A 22,621-nucleotide genomic window follows, 5' to 3' on the forward strand; every position below is an offset into this window, starting at 1 on the left:
TTTAGGGTGCTGATCCATTTTGAGTTACTTTTTGCATATGGAGCAAGGTACAAATTGAAGTTCTTTTTTTGTTTGTTTGTATTTAGATATTCAATTGTTCCACCACCTGGAACATTTTTGTTGAAAAGTCTATTCTTTCGCCACTGAATTGCATGTTACACTTTAGGTGAAAATTAGTTGTTTATATGTACACCCGATTTTGACTTCTGCTTTTTTTCCCTTCACATCAGCGATGATAAGCACTGTCCATGCAAGAAAAAGTGGTTGAAAAATGGTGGCCCGCAATGACAAAACCTGCCCTTTTTGAAAGTGTCCCTCACGGAGCCCTTTGGGGATACAGTTGTGTATTGCATTTATTCATGAAACCCAGGCTTTGTATTGCAACTCAGTTTCCCAGGACTATTTGGGAGACTGATCACTAACCTGTCTCCAGATAATCTCTTTGGCTAAAGAAATCTTTGGTTCAGCTTTGCTCTCCTGGATGAGAACAAGCCCACGATTTAGAATAATCATTCAACTCGTGAGCCAAGAAGGACTTTCCTAGAGGCTAGCTGTACTGTGAGTTAGGCTGAGAGAATCCCAGACCCTTAGTGCTGACAGGACGGTGGGGGCCCGGGGGACGAGGGGGTGTGACCCAGGCCCCTCAAGTTCAGATGACAAACTGGAGACTGAGCTGAGATGAACTGTCTCCTTTTCCCTCAGTGGCAAATACCAACGCGCTTAAGCCCTGGGTCAAGGTTTTGCATCTTTGAAATCTGGTCACTTCATTTTAAGTTAAATATACTTAGTAAAGCAGTGAAAATATACTCAGTATGCGGTGAAAATAGAAACTAGAAAATAACGGTTCCCTTCAGTTTGGGGAAGTGAATGCTTCTGTGACCTCATCAACACTTACCCGAAACAGACCTATTAAAAGCTGCTCTGGACTTCCCCTACCTCCTTGGTGGGAGTAAATCACTTGGCCTTGACCAAACAGAGTTGGTACAACAGCTGCCCGAGCTGGCACCGCTGACGGAGGGGGCGTCTCGCTACCTGAGCGAGCCTGTCAGTCATGACAAATTCTGTAAGAGGCTCGGCAGCTGGGAGGAAACGTGCCCGTGGGTTGCTGGCCAGTCCATTCCCTTCTGTGGGCTGTGATTTCTCCATCTAAAAAGACCAAGGGGTTAGACTCAAGGGTGCCCGGCCTGGCTGTCTCTGTACTTCCACAGGTCTGAAAAAAAATCTGCATTTTGAGTAAGTCCAGGGGGTTTCCTGTACAAGAATTACTAGGAGATAAGCATGTTGGTTGGTGGCCCCTACTTGGGAAAAACATTAAACTGGGGGTTCACATCCCAGCTTATCATCCTAGGCTGCCTTTGTTTCTTTTTCCTTTCTTATTACTTAGGATGGGATGAAGAAGGGATCTCTGTCCGCCCCCCCCCTTTTTTTAAATAGAAGTGAAATTCACCTCACATAAAACCCTTTTAAGGTAAACAATTCAGTGGCATTCAGTACCTTCACAATGTTGTGCAACTACAACTCTATCTGGATCCAGAACATTTTCATCACCCCCAAATGGAAACCCAGGACTACTAAGCGGTTACTCCCCGTTCTCCAATCTGCCCCTCAGCCCTTGCTATTACCAATCTGCTCTCTTCTCTACAGATTTGCCTGTTCTGGACATTTTATAAAAATAGAATCACACTATATATGACCCTTTGTGTCTGGCTTCTTTCACTCAGCATGATGTTTTCGAGGTTCATGTTGTAGCATGGATCAGCATTTAATTACTTTTTTTTTTTTTTTGGAGGTACGAGGGACCAGGGATTGGACCCGGGACTTTGTGTTTGGGAAGCTGGTGCTCAACCACTGAGCCAGAGTGCTTCCTTTAGTTGTTTTCTTTTTGTTTGTTTTGCTTTTTTGCTTGTTGTTTGTTCTTGATTTTTCAGGAGGCACCGGACACCGAACTCAGAACGTCCCATTAAGGGAGGTGGGAGCTCAACTGCTGGAGTCACATCGGCTCTCACCTAACTCCTTTTTAATGGCTGAATAATATTCCATTGAGTGTGTGCTATACTTACATACTGTATTTTGTTTCTCTATTAATCTATTGATGGACATGGGTTGTTTCCATCTTTTCCTCACCTCTGTTTTTTTGAAATTTGTTTAAACTTTAGGACCATAAATATGAGAAAACAACCACCATCAGAGGATTTTGGAGGAAGTTCTAACAGTCTTCAGGGGTCAAAGATAGGGGCTTTTGATATGGTTCCTTTTTTTGTCCTTTCAAATTCACTCAGCAAATGACTCAACCACCAGTAAACTAAGCAAGGAGAGAGAGAGAGGATTTATTGTCCAGTAACTTTCAAGAACTGACTTCTTACTCATTTCAACTTTCTTTTGCTTCTCTTCTCAGAAGAGCCAGACTTCAAGGGGCTACAGGGAGTGTTGCAGTCATCCCAGAAAGGAAGGTTTACACATTTGCAGGAGGGTTCTCAGGCTTCCAGCTTTTTGGTTTTTGGCACTTGGTTCTCTTAGACCAGCTCTTCAAGCTTTGTGGGTAACAACAGCCCACCCATCACTCATTTCTGAGTTTCTCTGAGAAGGTATTTCCTGTTCTCTCTCGGGGAAGCCCATCTTCGCCCTACTACCAAATGCACAGAGGAAAAGAGTGGGTGCACCCACATTACCAAGAAAGGGGGTTGGCTTGTCCCATATCAACCACAGGCCATGCCTTCTTCCCTCACCACTTCTGGTCCCATCTGACTAAAGAACAAATACTTCTGGAAGTCCCAAATCCAAGAAGCAGGTTTTAGAGAAAATGGGTCTGGAGGCTCCTTGAACCCGTGGGTAGCTCAGATGGTCGTGGTGATCCCCTAGAGGTGCCCTTACTCTCCTTCTCTGCCGGGCATCCCCTGTATTCAGCCTTCCAGGCCTGTCTCAAAGACCTCTTTCTCCAAGCACCATGCCCTGCCTCGTTCTTCCTCTAGCAAGGTCAGGGTGACTTCTTCTCTGGCTTTCCCAGCTGTCTGCACACACCTGTAGCTCACCTTGTCCTTCAGCTAAAGTTAATTATGTAGTTCCTCAGCAGACCCGGCATTTCTTACAGCTAAGGACTGTATCTCATGCCTCTTTTTCTCCTAGGACCCAGTAAGGATGCTCTGGGATTACTTGTTGAAAAAATGAATTAACAGCCTGCATAGGAATAGCGCTTCAACTTCTTTCACAGGAACGTTTCACTTTGCATTTCTGATGAAAATCCAGTTGGATTTTGCCATTAGTTTTTCCAGTCTTAAGAAGAAAAAAGTTGGGTTCCGATTTGAAGAGCAACATATCTCATTGTGGAGAACTTTGAAAATAAAGATATAAAAGGAAAAAAAAAATCACCTGTGATCCCACCATGAGAGCCAATCTGTGTTGACATATTTCCATTCATTGTTCTAATTGGTAGCTACTGTTCAGGCACAGTGAGTGAAGGCACACTGTTTTTTATTTCCCTATTTGCACATCCACAAGTGCACACCCAGACACCCTACATACACACATGTACTTGACATCAACGGGTACAAACATTTCCGTGTGATGTTTTTTCTCTCATGTCACTAAAATTCCTACTAAACATAAAAATCTGAGCAGGTAACTCTGTAGTCTGGATTTATCATAATTCATCTTCTTAAAAACTAAAAACATACTGAAACAGCTGATTTCAAACATTAGTTGGTACAGTATTAATTCTTTTAGAAGGCCATTCATTTTTATCAATTTATTTTATTACAGAAGGAACATATGCTAATTTTAAAAATTCTGTACCATTCTAAAAAGGTTGAAATAATAAGCAAAGAACAGAAAATCACCCTTAGTCTCACTACCCAATCACAACCTCAGTTGCAATGTTGGTTTACTTCCTCCCACTGTTCTTTTCGCACACTTAAGTGATGCATTTTTGTTCTCAGTGTAACTATAATCACACTGTACAAACACAGTTTTTTATTTTTATTTAACACTCTACCACAAAGATGTTTCCATGTTTTAACAAGTTCTTCATAAACTATGATTTTCAATTGCTGCATAAATGATTTTTGTTTTGTTTTAATATTTTTATTGTGGTAACATATATATACAACAAAATTTACCACTTTCAAGTGTCCAATTCAGTGGCATTAGTTACATTCACAATGTTTTGCTACCATCACCACCATCACAAACAGAAAGACTGTATTCATTAAGATGATCTTTTTTTAAAAGCCATTTTTTAAGGATGCAATTCACATAAAATAAAATTTCACTTAACATAAAGATTACCATTTAAAGTGTTCAATCCAGTGGTTTTGGTAGATTTGTAGAGTTGTATAATCATTACCACAATCAATTTTCGAACACTTCCATCGCCCCAGAATGAAACCTCATATCCCCTCACAATTGCTCCCTTTTCCTCCTTCCCCCAGTCCCTGGCAACCACTGAACTACATTCTGTCTCCATAGATTAGGGCATAATGATCTTTTGCATTTACAGTTATTTCACTACTGGACAATTAGATGGTAAAACAGCCCTTTAAAACTAAGTGAATTCTGTTGGGGGTGATGGAAAAGTTTTGGTGATGGTGGCACAACACTGTGAATGTAGTTAACAGCACTGAATTATGTATCTGAAATTTTAGGTTATATATATGTTACTAAAATAAATATTTAGAAAAAAACAACTTCCAACGCAGAAAAATAAAAGGGTATTTTGGGACAACTGAAAATAATTGAAATATGAACTGTATACTTTATATCAATGTTGAATTTCTTGAACTTGACTGCTGTATCTGAGGTGGTGACAGAGCGAGTGTCCTTGTTCTCAGGAAATATATTTGTAAGTGGTGTTAAAGGAGCATCATGTATGCAGACTACTCTCTAATGTTTAGATAATAGGTAGGTAGAAGGATAGACAGCAAGAGAGAATGATATAATAAATGTCACAAAATGACAAAAGTTGGTAAATCTGGGTGAGAGGTATATTGGAGTTCTGTGTATTGTTAACATATTATTTTTGCAATTTTCCTGTAAATTTGAAGTTTTTTCAAAATTAAAAAAAAAATGACAAGTGACATTTGTTGTTCAGATATCTGTTCTCCCGAGGTTGATCTATAGAGTGTCACAATTCCACTCATAATCTTAACAGAGTTTTTTGTTTATTTGTTTTGTTTTTTAGAATTTGACAAGCTGATTTTAAAATATGTATGGAAATTCAAATGAAATTCAAAGCTGTCTTGCAAAAGAACAAAGTGGGCAGACTGATACGACCTGACTTCAACACTTAGCAAAATGTTGTACTAATCAGGACAGTGTGGCCCATTATCATGGTAGACAAATGGATGGAGCAGAATAGAAAGCCCAGAAATAAACCCAGACTTACATGACATTCGATTTTAACAAAGAAGTCAAAGCAATCTAATGGCAAAAATAAAAGTCTTTTTGAAAAATCATGCTGGAACAATTGGATAGGTATAGGCGGGGGGGTGGGGAGGAATGAACCTAAATCTCTCAATTTTACCATACATAAAAATAATTCAAGATAGATCAAAGATATGGAGAAATAGGAACACTAGTACATTGCTAGTAGGAGTGTCCTATAGTGCAGCCACTGTGGAAAACACTTTGGCAATTCTTAGTAAGTTAGATACAGAACTACCATATGACCCAGCAATCCCTCTTCCAGGTATATGACAAAAAAAAATTGAAAATAGGGACCTGAACCAACATTTCTATGCCAATGTTCATAGCGGCATTATTTGCCAAAAGGTGAGAGCAACCCAAGTTTCCAACAACAGATGAATGGATAAACGAAATGCAGTATAAAGACACAATGGAATATTACTCAATTATAAAAAGAAATGAAGTTCTGATACATGGGACAAAATGGATGAACCCTGAAGACATTATTCTGAGTGAAATAGGCCAGACAAAAAAAGGACAGATATTGTAGGATTTCACTTATGTGAAATCCTGAAACCAGCAAATTCATAGAGAAAGAAAAAGTAGACTAAAGTTGTCAGGTTCTGGGGCAGAACAGGAATGGAGAGTTATTACTTTAGGGATTCAGAATTTCTGCTTACGGTGAATGAAAAAGTTTTGTTAATGGATGGTGGTGATGGTAGCACAATATTGTGGATGTAGTTAATAGCGCTGAATTGCACACATGAAGTGATTTAAATGGGAAATTTTTTGTGTTGTATTTATGTTACCACAAAAAAATTTTTAAAAAAAGATGGATCAAAGACCTAAATATAAAAGTTGAAACTATAAAGCTTCAATGAAGCATAAAATACAAGGGATACACAATCAGATTAAGTGCTGATTTCTCATCAGAAATCATGGCAGTAAGAAGGCAGTGGTATGATATATTTAAGATACTCCAAGAGAAAAACTACCAGCCAAGAATCTTATATAGAGTAAGACTGTCTTTCAAATGAGGGCAAATTTAGAATATTCACAGATAAAGAAAAACTGATAGAGTTTGTAATCAAGAGACCAGCTTTGCAGGAAATAACAAAGGAAGTGCTACAGCCTAAAAAGAAAAGACAAGAGAGAAAGGCTTGGAAGAGAGTCTGGAAATGAAGATTGTATCAGTAAAAGTAACTAAAAGTGTGAAGAAAGGTGAAAATAAAATATGACAGATAAAACCCAATGGTCAAAATGGGTGAAATAAGAACTGCCTTTACAGTAATACCATTGAATGTTAATGGAGTAAACACCAGAGACAAAAGATGCAGACTGGCAGAACGGATAAGAAAATATGAGCCATCTATATGCTGTCTACAAGAGACTCACCTTAGACCCAAGGATGCCAATAGATAGAAAATGAAAGGCTGGAAAAAGATATCCCATGCATGCAGTAACCAAACCAAACCAAACCAAAACAAAACACACACACACACACACACACACACACACACACCAAAACTGGAGTAGCTATACTTACATTGGATGAAATAGACTTTTTAAAAAAAGATTTATTTATTTCTTCCCCCTCCCTCCATTGTCTGCTTTCTCTGTCCATTTGCTGTGTGTTTTGTCTCTCCTCTGTGTCTCTTTTTGTTGCATTATCTTGCTGCATCAGCTCTCCATGTTGGCCAACACTCCTGCCCTGGGTGGCACTCCTGCACGGGGTGGAACTCCACATGGGCCAGCTCACCACATGAGCCAGCTTGCCTTCACCAGAAGGCCCTGAGTATTGAACCCTGGACCTCCTATATGGTAGATGGGAGCCCAATTGCTTTAGCCACATCCACCTCCCAAAATAGACTTTAAAAGCAAAACCGTTATTAGAAACAAGGAAGGACATTATATATTAATAAAAGGGGCAATAAACCAGGAAGAAATAATAATCATAAATACATATGCACCTAACCAGGATGCCCCAAGATACATGAGGCAAACACTAGCAAAACTTAAGGGAGAAATAGAAATCTCTACAATAATAGCTGGAGACTTCAATACACCACTCTCAGCATTGGATAGAACAACAGAGCAGAGGATCAATAAAGAAACAGAGTTTGAATAATATAATAAAGGGACTAAACTTAATAAACATATACAGAACATTGCACCCCAAAACAGCAGAATAAACATTCTTCTCAAGTACTCATAGATCTTTCTCCAATAGAGACCATATGTTGGGTCACAAAGCAGATCTCAATAAATTCAATAAGATTAAAATTACACAAAGCATTTTCTCTGGTCATAATGGAATAAAGTTGGAAATCAACAAGAGGTAGAAAAAGGGAAAATTCACAGATATATGGGTATTAAACAACACACCCTTAAATAATCAGTGGGTCAAAGAAGAAATTGTGAGAGAAATCAATAAATATCTCAAGACAAATGAAAACGAGAATACAACATATCAGCACCTATGGGATACAGCAAAGGCAGTGCTGAGAGGGAAACTTAGAGCCCTTAGGGCTTACATTAAAAAAGAAGAAAAAAGCTAAAATCAATGACCTAACTACACAGCTAAAGGAACCAGAAAAAGAACAGCAAACTAGTCCTAAAGCAAGTAGAAGGAATGAAATAACAAAGATCAAAGCAGAGATAAATGAAATTGGCAACAGAAAGACAATAGAGAGAATAAACAAAACCAAAAGATAGTTCTTTGAGGAGATTAACAAAATTGACAGACCCTTAGTTAGACTGACAAAGAAAAAAGGAGAGAAGATGCAAATAAGTAAAATAAAAAATGAAAATGGGGGCATCACTACTGATCCCATAGAAATAGAAAAGATCTTAAAAGGATACTATGAACAACAAACTAGACAAGGTAGATGAAACAGAAAAATTCCTGGGAATGTACAAACAACCTACAATGACCCTAGAAGAAATGAAGACCTCAACAAACAAATTACAAGTAAAGAGATTGAAACATTCATAAAACAACTCCCTAAATTCAAAAGCCCAGGACCAGATGGTTTCACAGGTGAGTGATAGCAAGCATTCAAAAAAAGATTTAATACCAATCATACTCAAATTCTTCCAAAAAAATTGAACAAGAAGGAATGCTACCATATTGTTTGCTGAAGTCAATATTATCCTAATACCAAAGCCAGGTAAAGATACTACAAAAAAAAGAAAATTACCGACCCATTTCCCTAATGAATACAGATGTAAAAATCCTCAACAAATACTTGCTAATACAATTCAACAATGCATTAAAAGAAATATTCATCATAATCAAGTGGGTTTTATACTAGGCATGCAAAGTTTGTTTAACATAAGAAAAACAATCAGCATAATACACCACATCAATAAATCAAAGAAGAAAAATGATACAATTCTATCAATTGACACAGAAAATGCATTTGACAAAATACAGCAAACTTTCTGGATAAAACTATGACAAAAGAGAGGAATTGAAGGAGACATTCTCAACATGATAAAGGCCAAATATGAAAAACCCACAGCTAACATTGTACTCAACAGTGAAAGACTGAAAGCTTTCCTGTTGTGATCAGGGAAAAGATAAGGATGCCCACTGTCATCACTGTTGTTCAATATAGTACTAGAGGTCTAGCTAGAGCAATCAGGCAAGAAAAAGAAATAAAAGGCATCCAAATTGGAAAGGAAGAAGTAAAACTTTCACTATTTTCAGATGATATGATCCTGTATCTAAAATGTCCTGAAAAATCTACAACAAAGCTGCTAGAGCTAATAAATGATATTAGTAGAACATCAGGATAGAAGATTAATACACAAAAATCAGTGGTGTTTCTATATGCTAATAATGCACAATCTGGGGAGGAAATCAAGAAAAAAAATCCATTTGCAATAGCTACTAAAAGAAAAAATATTTAGGAATAGACTTAACCAAAGACGTAAAGCACTTGTAATCAGAAAACTACAAAGTATTGCTAAAAGAAAAAAAAAATTTAAGATTTATCTTTATTTATTTCTCTCCCTTTCCCCCCAACCCCTGTTGTCTGCTCTCTGTCCATTCGCTGTGTGTTCTTCTGTATCTGCTTGCATTCTTGTCAGGCAGTACTGGGAATCTGTATCTCTTTTTTTTTGTTGCGTCATTTTGCTGCGTCAGCTCTCTGTGTGTGCAGCGCCAGTCCTGAGCAGGCGGTGCTTTTTTCATGCAGGGCAGCTCTCCTTGAAGGGCACACTCCTTGCGCATGGGGTATCCCTACGTGGGAGACACCCGTGTGGCACGGCACTCCTTGCGTGCATCAGCACTGTGCATGGGCCAGCTCCACACGGGTCAAGGAGGCCCTGGGTACTGAACCCTGGACCTCCTATATGGCAGGTGGACGCACTATCAGTTGAGCCACATCCGCTTCCCCTAAAAGAAATTTTAAAAGATCTAATTAACTGGAAGAACATTCCCTGCTCATGGATTGGAAGACTAAGTATCACTAAGATGTCAATTCCACCCAAATTGGTGTGCAGATTCAAAGCAATCCTCATAAAAATTCCACCAGCAGCATTTTTTAAACAAACGGAGAACACAATTATCAAATTTATTTGGAAGGATAAGGGGCCCTGAATAGCCAGAAACATCTTAAAATGTGAAAGTGACTGTTGGACTTTAAATCATATTATTAAGGTACAGTGGTAAAAACAGCATGGTACTGGCATAAAAATAGACACAGACCAGTGGAACTGAATTGATGGTTCAGAAACATACTCTTATACTTATGGTCAAGTGATTCCCCCTTTCCCCCAAGATGTCTCCCTCATCTGTTTGCTCATTGTTTTAGTTCATTGTTTGTGCTCCTTGTCTGCTCATTGTTGGAGGCAAGGGCTTAATTGCTTGAGTAACATCCACTCCCAAGGCCAAGTGATTTTTTAAAAAGATTTATTTATTTATTTATCTCTTCCCACCCTTTGTTGTTTGCACTTGCTGTGTCTGTTCATCTTCCTTTTCTCTTTAGGAGCCATTGGGAACTGGACCCAGGACTTCTAACGTGGGAGGGAGGCACCTAATCACTTGAGCCACCTCTGCTCCCTGCTTTTGTTGAGTCTCTCATTGTGTTTTTCTTCTTGTGTCTCTTGTTGTGTCATCTTGTGCCCAACATGCCACCTTGCTGTCTTTTTTTTTTTAAGTTGTTTACTTTTTTTTTAAGATTTATTTATTTATTTATTTCTCTCCCCTTCCCCCCAACCCCAGTTGTCTGTTCTCTGTGTCTATTTGCTGCGTTGTCTTTGTCTGCTTCTGTTGTTGTCAGCGGCACGGCAATCTGTTTCTTTTTGTTGCATCATCTTGTTGTGTCAGCTCTCCGAGTGTGCGGCACCATTCCTGGGCAGGCTGCACTTTCTTTCGCACGGGGCGGCTCTCCTTATGGGGCGCACTCCTTGCGCGTGGGGCTCCCCTATGCGGGGGACACCCCTGCATGACGCGGCACTCCTTGCTCGCATCAGCACTGTGCATGGGCCAGCTGCACATGGGTCAAGGAGGCCCGGGGTTCGAACTGCAGACCTCCCATGTGGTAGACGGACGCCCTAACCACTGGGCCAAGTCTGCCACCCTGTTTACTTATTTTTTTAAAGATTTATTTATTTATTCCCCCCACCCCATCCCTGTTGTCTGCTCTCTGTGTCCATTCATTATGTATTCTTCTGTGTCTGCTTGTCTTCTGCTTAGGCGGCACCGGAACTGATCCTGGGAGCTTCTGGAGTGAGAGAAAGGTGCTCAATCTCTTGCACCATCTCAGCTCCCTGGTCTGCTGCATCTCTTGTTGTCTCTCCTCTGTCTCTTTTTGTTGCAAAATCTTACTGCACCAGCTCTCCGCTTAGGCCAGCTTGCCATGCAGGCCAGCACTCCTGCGTGGGCCAGCATTTCACTCGGGCCAGCTCGCTGTGCAGGCTACCTTGCCTTCACCAGGAGGCCCCGGGAATCGAACACTGGACCTTCCATATGGTGGACAGGAGTCCAATTGCTTGAGCCACATCCACTTCCCTCTCTGTCTTGCTCATCCTCTTTAGGAGGCACTGGGAACCTCTTCTCCCTCCTTTGTTGTGTCTCTCATTATGTTTTCCTTCTTGTATCTCTTGTTGCATCAGTTTGCCATACCTTCCCATTGTGCCATCTCACTGTCTTCTTTAGGAGGCATTGGGAACCAAACCTGGGACCTCCCATATGGGAGTCAGGTGCTCAACTACTTGAGCAACATCCACTCCCAAGGCCACGTGACAAGCCTGTCAAACCCACCCAGCTGGAGCAGCACAGACTGTTCAACAAATGGTGCTGTGAGAACTGGATATCCATAGCCAAAAGAAAGAAAGAGAACCCCTATCTCACACTCTATACAAAAATTATCTCAAAATTGATCAAATACCTAAATATTAAAGCCAGAACCATAAGGTTCCTAGAAGAAAATGCAGGAAAACATCTTTAAGATGTTGTGGTAGGTGATGCATTCTTAAACCTTACACCAAAAGTATAAGCAATGAAAGAAAACATTGGTAAATGGGACCTCTTAAAACTTAAACACTTGGGATTTGAAGGACTTCATCAAAAAGGTGAAAAGCATTACAATTTTAGCAAACTGGGAGAAAATATTTGGAAACCACATATCCAATAAGGGTTTGACTTCCATTCTATATAAAGAAATCATACAACTCAATAAAAGAGCAAGCAATCCAATTTAAAAATGGGCAAAAGACTTAGACATTTCTTCAAAAAGGAAATACAAATGGCCAAAAAGCACAGGCAAAAATGTTCCATATCACTAGCTATTAGGGAAATGGAGAGCAGAACAACAGTGAGATATCGTCTCACACCATATAGAATGGCCATTTAAAAAAAAATACAGAAAACAATAAATGCTGGAGAGGATGTGGAAAAATAGGAACACCCCTTCACTGTTGGTGGGATTGTAAAATGGTGCAACCTCTGTGGAAGATGGTTTGGCAGTTCCTCAGGAAGCTAAATATAGAACTGCCATATGATCCAGCAATTCATCTACAAGGAATATATTCAGAAGAACTGAAAACTGTGACATGAACAGACATCTACACACCAATGTTCATAGTGGCATTATTCACAATTTCCAAAAGATGGAAACAACCCAAGAGTCCATCAATCAATGAATGGATAAACAAAATATGATATATACATATGATGGAACGCTATGCTGCAGTAAGAAGAAATGAAATTGGGACACTGTGGCAGTTTGATATTATTTATGAATTCCAAAAAGAAATATTGATGATGTTTATAAACTGGTCTGGTTCCTCTGGGTGTGATTAATCCTTTGATTGTATTATATTCAGCTCAGATATCTGATTAAATTATGTTAAGATTAGGGCTCTGATTCAACCATGTCATTAGAGTGCAACTCAGTGTTGAGGCCCCGCCTTCTTAGTGGGCTGATAAAACAGACTCTCGCAGAGGAAGAGAGACAGCTCATAGACATGGCAGAGGTCCCAGGAAGAGAGATGAGCATGACAGTCCACAGCTGCCTTGTGAAGAGGTCAGAGCAGCTGAGCCCTGAAAGAAATGATCCCTGGGAAGAGAGACAAACCTTACACCAGCCTAAAGCTTAGACTGGAAGAAGCTGGACCCATGGAGCCTTAAGAGGAGAAAAGAAGGCTGGACCCTTGCAGAGTTGTCCGCCATCTTTTGTCAAAATGATGACTTTGGGTGAGAAAATTACTTTGGGTGAGAAAGTATCTCTAATGGTACCTTGAGTTGACTCTTTAGGACCTTGTGACTGTAAGCTTTTACCCCAAATAAATACCCTTTATAAAAGCCAACAGAGTTCTGATACTTTGCATCAGCACCCTTTTGGCTGACTAATACAGACACATGTGATAACATGATGAATCTTGGAGACATTAAGCTAAGTGAAATAAGCCAGAAACAAAAGGACAAATATTACATGACCTCACTACTATGAACTAAACATGAAGAATAAATGCATGGAATTAAAATGTTACCTATAGACTATAACCTATGTATTAATGTAAGCTATGCACTATAGTTAACAGCAATACTGTAATATTCTTGCTTCAATGTCAAAGATGTATTGGGCTGATAATAGGGGGGGGTGGGAAAAATACGCCAAACGTAAGTTATAGACCTGTTAGTGGTAATAGTCTGATGATATTATCTTATAATCTATAACAAATGTTCCACAACAGTGTGGTATGCTGGTGAAGGGTTGTTATATGAGAATTCTAGACATGTGCATGATTGTTTTTTGAGTTCACAACTTTTGTAATAAAAAAATATTTTAAAAAAATTAAAAAGTAATGAAAAACAAAAAACAAAGCAACACTATAAAGCTTCAAGAAAAATATATAGGAAAATATCTTTGCAAATTGGGGGTTGACAAAGGTTTCTTAGAATATGGAAAACCATAATCCAAAAGAAAAAAAAATTGGTATTAGATTTCATCAGAACTAAACATTTCTGCTCATAAAAAAACATTGTTGGGAAGTAGATATGGCTCAAACAGTTGGATCTGTCCCATCTACCATATGGGAGGTCCAGGGTTCGATTCCCTGGGTCTCCTGGTGAAGGCGAGCTGGCCTGTGCGGCAAGCTGGCCTGAGCAGGGAGCTGGTACACACAGAGTGCTGGCCTGTGCGGAGTGCTGGTCCACATGGAGCACTGACCCATGCGATGTGCTGTCCCACAAGGTGAGCTGGTACAGCAAAATGATGCAACAAAAAGAGACACAGAGGAAAGACAGTAAGAGGTGCAGCCGACCAGGGAGCTGAGGTGGAGCAAGAGATTAAGCGCCTCTCTCCCACTCCAGAAAGTCGCAGGAGTGGTTTCCAGTGCTACCCAAAGAGAAGACAAGCAAACAAAGAAGAGCACAAAGAGAATGGGAACAGAAAGCAGACAGCAAGCACAAAAACAACAAGGGAGGGGGGAATAAATATATAAATCTTTGAAAAAAAGAAAAATACATTGTTGAGGAGTGGATGTGGCTCAAGAAGTTGAGTGCCTGCTTCCCACATGGGAGGTCCTGGGTTTGGTCCCCAGTGCCTCCTAAAAAACAAGGAAACAGGCAAAAGGAGTCAACCTGGGGAGCCGATGTGGCTCAGTGGTTGAGTGACTTCCCACATACAAAGATCCAAGTTCAATCCTGGCTCTGTTACCTTAAAAAAAAAAAAAAAGACATTGTTAAAAAAATTAGTAGGAAGAAAAACAGGTATATCAGTTTCCTATGGCATCTGTAACCAAACACCACAAACCTGGTGGCTTAAAACAATACAAAGTCATTCTTTTACAGTTCTGAAGGTCAGAAATCCAAAGCCAGTTTCAGTGCGTCAGAGTCAAGGTTTTTCCATTTCTCTGCTGTTTTCACCCTCCGGTGGCCCCTTGCATTCCCTGGTTTGTGACCCTTTCCGGCTCTGCTTCCATTATCACATTGCCTTCTCCTCTGACTCAGACTCCTTTGTGTCCCTCCTAGAAGGGTCTTTGTGCTTATATAAGACCAATTAGAAAACCCAGGAGAATCTCCCCATCTCAATAACCTTCACTTAATCACGTCTGCATCATCCCTTTTTCCATAAAAGGTGACACTCACAGATTCCTGGGGACCATTACTCAACCCTCCGCAGTGAGCAAGGCACCAACAGTATATATAGCTAACTGGGGACTGTACCCAGAATATATAAAGAACTCTGACAAATTGGCAACACAAAGATAAACAACGCTGTAAAAATTTGGACAAGAGATTTGAAAAGACATTTCACAAAGAAAAATACAAATGGGCAATAAACAAGAAAAAGTGTTCAACATCACTTGTCATCAAGAAATCGCCAATTGAAACCATGACGAGTTACGTCCACACAACTACCAATGTGGCTCAGATTTAAAAGACTATTAACGCCAAATGTTAGCAGTGCTGTGGCGCAACTGGAACTCTCAAACACTGTGGAAGTATGAAGTAGAAGAAACACTTGAGAAGAATTTTCTTATTCAGTTGAACATACACCCATGATCCCCTCCCAGGTGTTTATCCAAGAGAAATGAAAACGTGTCTACCGAAAGACCTGTAGAACAATGTTCATTGCAACCTTATTCATAAGAACCAAAAACTGGGAATACCTAGTAGTCTGTGAACAGGGCGCCATGTGAATCGAAGCACTCTTCAGCAATAAAAAGGAAAGAACTACAGATATGCACAATACAGATGGATCTCAAACACACTTTTCCACAGGAAATGCTACCCTACTCATCCAACCCTTCTCAGAGCAGTATCATGGTCATCAAATACCTGTGGTGGAAGAAGATAAACTGAGACGATGGAAACCATGAAGGAATCCCAAACTGCCTTGATATTACAAGACAAGTAGGAGAGAAAATGCAAGCGTCTCCTAGAGCAGGCCCTGCAGGAGGCCTGGCCCTCCTGCCTCTTCAGTCTCAGCAGTAGCCACTCCCCTGGCACACCTGGCTTTGGTCCTGGTCACGTGTTCTCCTTCTAGGAAACAATGCGTAGGAACCGTGTGCTTCTGGACGTGGAATTTTCCCTTCTTTCACCAGCCTAGCTCCAGAATTGCCACCCTCTCTCTGAGAGCCTTCTCTGACCCTATCCAAGTCTGCCCCCTCTGCTCATCTCTGCCCACCCTCCACCTCCAGCTCCTGTCCCAGGGTAGAGTGTTGCTCCGTGCCCTGCACCTATCTTGAAAACTCCCTGAAAGTTGGGCTTTGGCAGATAACTTCCTTATCCATCTTCCCGTCTCCAGCAGATGCTCACCAGCTGTTTGTGGAATGCAAGGATGGGTGATGCAGTGTCCTTCCTGGCTTAGGGCGAAATGATTTCCCTCTTCCACCTCCACTTCCACGGAGCTATTTGTAGCCTGAGAACTGAGGCAGGGGTGGGAAAAGCTACACCTGGGGAGGCTGATTAGCGAAAGGCTGAGGGGGCCATCTTTGGCTGTCTTCTCTCGCTTCTTGCCTTTGGAGTGGGGGTTCTCCTGCTTGATCCTGGAGAGACAGAGATGTCAGGATGGTGGGCATTGGCCACTCGCTAGAGGGGCCTGAACGACGGGGCGTGGGGATTAGAGCCAGCCGCCAGGAAGGGACAGAGCCCCACAGTAAGAGCGGCTGAAATTCATCCAAGGCTGGGGTAGGATGGCCCCGGCTGCTTTGGCAGCTGTGTCCACACATTCCCCAGGGGCACAGACCACCTCTAGCCCATCACGCCACCGTGCCTAAGGGGTGGCCCTCCCAGTCTGATCCAAACCAGCAGCTGGACCCCCAGGCACCACTGGGTGGTGCAGCAGCAGGATGGGGGAAGGATGGAAGGAGAAAAGGTGACAGAGAGGCTGCCTGGAACTGCTTTTGTTTACTTCGTGGGGGCCAGACTTAGTCACATGGCCCCACCTACATGCTGGGGAGGCGGGGACAGGGGTCTTTATTCTGGGCAACTGTGTACTAAGTGAAAGTTGGGCTTTCTCTTACCATGGAAGAGGAGAAGGGAGAATGGTGGAGAGCCAGCATCTCTACCAGATGGACAGATAACAGAAACATTCCTCAGGCACTGTGCTTGGCCTTCTAGATATTAGTAGCCACTTCTCCCCCAAATCCTAGGAGGGAGACCTTATATTCCATCCTACAGATGGGGAAGCAGGCTCAGAGGCATCCAGTAACTCCCCCAGGTTTATTCAGAGCTAGGATTCCATATCCAGGTCTCTGGGATTTCAAAGCTTTTTCCACTGCACCAGCTGGCCTTGGGAGTCTAAGAGGAAAGCCATCTTTTTGTTGTTGTTCAATCTATTTCACCAGGCTTGGAAAGGAAGTGAGGGTTTGGGAGAAAAACAATTAGGCAATGTTTTTAACTGTGCATTTAGCTGGCATGCCCCTTGTCCTCAACTTTTACTGTGGCAGGTGTAGATGGAGAGCAGGAGGACAATGTTCTCCCTGGCCTGGTCCTCACAAGCACTGGACACAGGAGGCTTGCCACAAGGGAGAGGTGAGGCTCTAAGAGCTTGGGCAAGACCCTTGCTTGATGCCTCTGGGCATTCATTTCCCCATCCATCTTGTGAAAGGAGGAGGGTGGCTGTGCTAGCATCACCTGTATTAGAATCCCTAGCGGAGCTTTAAAAGGAGTCATTTTTTTTCTCCTCAAGTGTGTATTTCCTATTTTCCCTCTTTCATGAGGTTCCAGAACCATCCATTTTAGCCAACAATGTTTCCTTGTCTTTTTTTTTTTAAGATTTATTTTTATTTATTTCTCTCCTCTTTACCCTCCTCCCCCTCAGTTGTCTGTTCTCTGTGTCTATTTGCTGTGTTTTCTTTGTCCGCTTCTGTTGTTGTCAGTGGCACAGGAATCTGTGTCTCCTTTTTGTTGCATCATCTTGCGGTGTCAGCTCTCTGTGTGTGCGGCGCCATTCCTGGGCAGGCTGCACTTTCTTTCCCGCTGGGCGGCTCTCCTTACAGGGCGCACTCCTTGCGCGTGGGGCTCCCCTACGGGGGGGGGGGGGGACACCCCTGCGTGGCACGGCACTCCTTGCGCACATCAGCACTGCACGTAGGCCAGCTCCACATGGGTCAGGGAGGTCTGGGGTTTGAACCGTGGACCTCCCATGTGGTACCACTGGGCCAAGTCTGCTTCCCTCTAGTAGCTTTTTATATCCTTCTCCTCCCCCATCTGTCCTTTGAGTTGGTTAGCTGAATGGACAAAGGCCTCTCCCAACTGGTTACTTTTCTTAGGCTACTGAAGAATTTGACAGGGCATCTTCTTATTCTCTTTCTCATAAATAATAAGAAAGAGCAAATTCTTATTATTTATGGTCAGAAAACATTTGTAAAAGGACACAGACACCCACCCACCCACCCCGAAGTGGATGTGGCTCAAGCAATTGGGCTTCCACCTACCATATGGGAGGTGCGCCGTTCGGTTCCCAGTTCCTCCTGGAGAGGGCGACCTGGTGTGGCGGGCAGGTGCAGTGAGCTGACACAACAAGAAGACACAACAAAAGAGACACAAAGAGGAAAGACAATGAGAGACACAACAAACCAGGGAGCTGAGGTGGCTCAGGTGATGAGTGTCTCTCTTCCACATGGGAGGCTCCTGGTTCAGTTCCCCGTGCCTCCTAAAAAGAAGACAAGCAGACAGAGAGAGCACACAGCAAATGGACACAGAGAGTAGACAGTGACCACAAATGATGGGGGCGGGTGGATATAGATGAAAGAAAATAAATCTGAAAATAAAAAAAAGGACATATCCCTTACTCAGAACAAAATATGTTGAACTTTGTTCAAATCAGACTTTTGAACAGATTTAAACAGATTTCACTATAGAAATAATCAAGCATTTCATCTCAGCCTCAGTCTTTACTCAGACTTTTTAAAAACATTTTTTCCCCTTTTTTTTCTTTTTTCTTTTATTTAAACTTTTTATTTTGAAATAATTTCAAACTTACAGGAGAGTTGCAAAAATAAGATGAAACTCATACAGAGAATTCCAACATACCCCTCACTCAGATATGCAGGGCCACCAACTTTTAACATTTTGACATATTTGGCACATCAGTCTATCTCTCCATCTATCCATCTATCTCTCAATCCATCCATCCATCATCTATCTAACTATGAACCCCATCCTTTAGGGGTTAAACAAAATTTTCCCCTTAGGATCATCTCCAGCTCATTTATTAGCCCAGATGGAGGCATTGTCCTTAGGGGATCTTGTCATTAGACCTTTTTTTTTTTTTTTTTTAATGCTAGTCTAGGTAACTTTACTCAAGATTTTGACAAAAATGATCCCCAAAGTAATGTAAAAAAAATTTTTAAAGCCCACATGTTAAATTTCAAGAAAATTTTGAATTTCATCTGGAATAAATATTAAGTCAAAAGTTAAACCAATTCTACAAATCATAAATACTATCTCCTCTTAAATCCATTATATTTTCTGAGACAGTTTACTAAGCTAGTTTTCCTTGCCTTGATATTGGTATTTGGAATCATTTTAACATGGTTTACATCTTTACATTCTATATTTGTACTTATCCTAAGTAGTATAATTGAATATATAAGTGCAGAAGAGGGAAACGGACTTTGGCCCAGTGGTTAGGGCGTCCGTCTACCATATGGGAGGTCCGCGGTTCAAGCCCCGGGCCTCCTTGACCCGTGTGGAGCTGGCCATGTGCAGCGCTGATGCGCGCAAGGAGTGCCGTGCCACGCAAGGGTGTCCCCCGCGTGGGGGAGCCCCACGCGCAAGGAGTGCGCCCGTGAGGAGAGCCGCCCAGCGTGAAAAGAAAGAGCAGCCTGCCCAGGAATGGCGTCGCCCACACTTCCCGTGCCGCTGACGACAACAGAAGCGGACAAAGAAACAAGACGCAGCAAATAGACACAGAGAACAGACAACCAGGGGAGGGGGGGAAATTAAATAAATAAATAAATCTTTAAAAAAAAAAAAAATAAGTGCAGAAGAGACAATTGTTCCTTACAGAAGAATTCCAATTCACAAATATAGAAGGAATGAGAGAAATTAAAAATCACCATTAGGACACAACAATAATAACTGCCACAAGCAAAATCTACCAGTGGATATTAAAATAAAGGGGCTATGGGAAACGGACTTTGGCCCAGTGGTTAGGGCGTCCGTCTACCACATGGGAGGTCCGCGGTTCAAACCCCGGGCCTCCTTGACCCGTGTGGAGCTGGCCATGCGCAGTGCTGATGCGCGCAAGGAGTGCCGTGCCACGCAAGGGTGTCCCCCGCGTAGGCAGCCCCACGTGCAAGGAGTGCACCCCGTAAGGAGAGCCGCCCAGCGTGAAAAGAAAGTGCAGCCTGCCCAGGAATGGCGCCGCCCACACTTCCCGTGCCGCTGACGACAACAGAAGGGGACAAAGAAACAAAACGCAGCAAATAGACACCAAGAACAGACAACCAGGGGAGGGGGGGAAATTAAATAAATAAATAAAATCTTTAAAAAAAATAAAAAATAAAAAAATAAAGGGGCTAAATTTTAAGCAGAAACAGGATATTTGCATAGCCACAAAGGATTTCCCCCTAAATATTTAGTAATTTCAAAGGAGAACATTGTACGTTCACAGTAGACAATCCTAGCAGACACCACTTTAGCCCAGTGATCAAGGTTAACACCAGCAGAAATACATGACAACACTATGTACCTGCTGATAAGATGCATAATCACAGGCTAGAGGACACTGTGGAGACCTGACGACTGAATGCAAGGTGGGATCCTGGATTGGATCCTAGAACAGTTAAAGGACATTAGTAAAAAGACAAATAAAATCTCTACTCTTAAAATACTGTACTTTAGTTTATAGTATATCAAGGTTAACGTCATAATTTCAACAAATGTTCTATGGTTATGTAAGGGGAAGTTGGCAGAAGGGTATTCTGGGACTCTATTATTTTTACAACTCTTCTGGAAGCCTAAAATTATTTCAAAATTTAAAAAAATAGCTGTTAAACACACACACACGTGTGTGTAATGTGTATGTGTGTATACATTTATATATATATGTATATTTTATATGTATGCAACTTGGTGCCTTGGACACACAATAAGTTAAATACTAGTGTTCTTCCCTGAATTAGTCATTTTCTCACTGGTTTATGATAACTTATCTTTAAGGTCCTCTCCCTTCTAAAGTTTTAGTTTCAAGTACAACTTTCTAATTTTCACAGAAAAGTCTTTCTTAAGCATCCCTATATTAGACCCCACATTTTTTAAAATCGTGGAATAAAATTATCAGTAATCATCAAGTTAACTCAGAAAATCACTCATCCCAGCTGCAAGACCAAGCCAATATTGTCACATTTCTTCTCATCATGTAATGTGTATGTATTGGTTTTGTTTAGTTTATTGGGGGTGGGAGGGTGCAGGGCAGATGGCTGAGAGAATTATATCATTAACAGGCCTGGCAGTCTAGGAAAAAAAATTATTTTAAGGAGCAGCTGTTTTTCTAATAACAGATAAAGTATTCTAGAACCCACCTCAGATGTAAAAAGTAAGTTATTTATATAAATCTCTTATAAAACAGCATCAGAACTATCCAAAGCAGGCTCAGATAAGATTCTTCCAATATCTCTTCCTTAAATTTGGCTCTGAAATGATTGCTATTAATGGCATCAAACATATTTTTATAAAACAGACAATTCTGTCTATGCAATTTACTTTAAGGAAATGAAGATAAACATATCTACCTTTAAAAGAAAAAAATGATTTCCTAGATATGGCTGATTCATTCCCGGAGCATGAATCCCCTTTTACGCTCATTGTTTCTGCCTATAACCTGAGCTGAAATCTGCTCATAGGGATCTTATAGGTGAAGCTAATATTTTAGATGGAGAATGGTATTATTTACAGAATCATATCTGTTACTTCTTGTAATCATTGTTTCTACTCACTGTGGCATTTAATTTTTCATCTGTATCTATCACAATGCTCTTTATAGAAGCAGCAGTAGTGAAAAGAGAATTACACTTTGTAAAAAAAATGGTGATTTAAGCATTTCCATTCATATGTTAATACCATTCCTAAATTTATCTTCCACTATTACCATGGAAAGTAAAAGTGGTAAAAACTCTAACCTAGTGATGATCTATACAAAAAGGGAGACAAACAATTTACACATCAGTAAATCACTACACATCATATTCAAGTGGTGAAAAGACATACATTTATTCAGAACTGCCACTGTCTGCCTGTCAATATGGCCTCTTTAGTAATTATATTCAACATATGACTACAAAATGTACCAAGAAGTAGAGAATACTGTATTTAAGAACTGCAAGTAACAAAAGAAGAGGTCCAAGAGGGCTAAAATCCAAGCTGCACTGTACAATGCAGTCACAATGTGCAAAAATTTGACAAGTAATCCAGGTATTTAAAAAAACAAAGCCTATTCTCTTGGATTATAGCTGGTCTCATCTTGTAAATTATTTTTCTTTTTATTACTTCCTTCCTTCCTTATCTATCATTTATTTATTTATAAAGATTTATTTATTTCTCTCCCTTTCCCCCCGTTGTCTGCTCTCGTGTCCATTCCCTGTGTGTCTTCTGCATCTGCTTGAATTGTCAGGCGGCACTGGAAAACTGTGTCTCTTTTTTGTTGGATAATCTTGCTGCGTCAGCTCTCCACGTGTGTGGCGCCACTCCTGGGCGGGCTGCACTTTTTTTTTTTCATGCAGGGTGGCTCTCCTTGTGGATGCATTCCTTGCATGTGGC

This window comes from Dasypus novemcinctus, chromosome 21, assembly GCF_030445035.2.
Source record: "Dasypus novemcinctus isolate mDasNov1 chromosome 21, mDasNov1.1.hap2, whole genome shotgun sequence".
In the NCBI taxonomy this organism is placed as follows: Eukaryota; Metazoa; Chordata; class Mammalia; order Cingulata; family Dasypodidae; genus Dasypus; species Dasypus novemcinctus.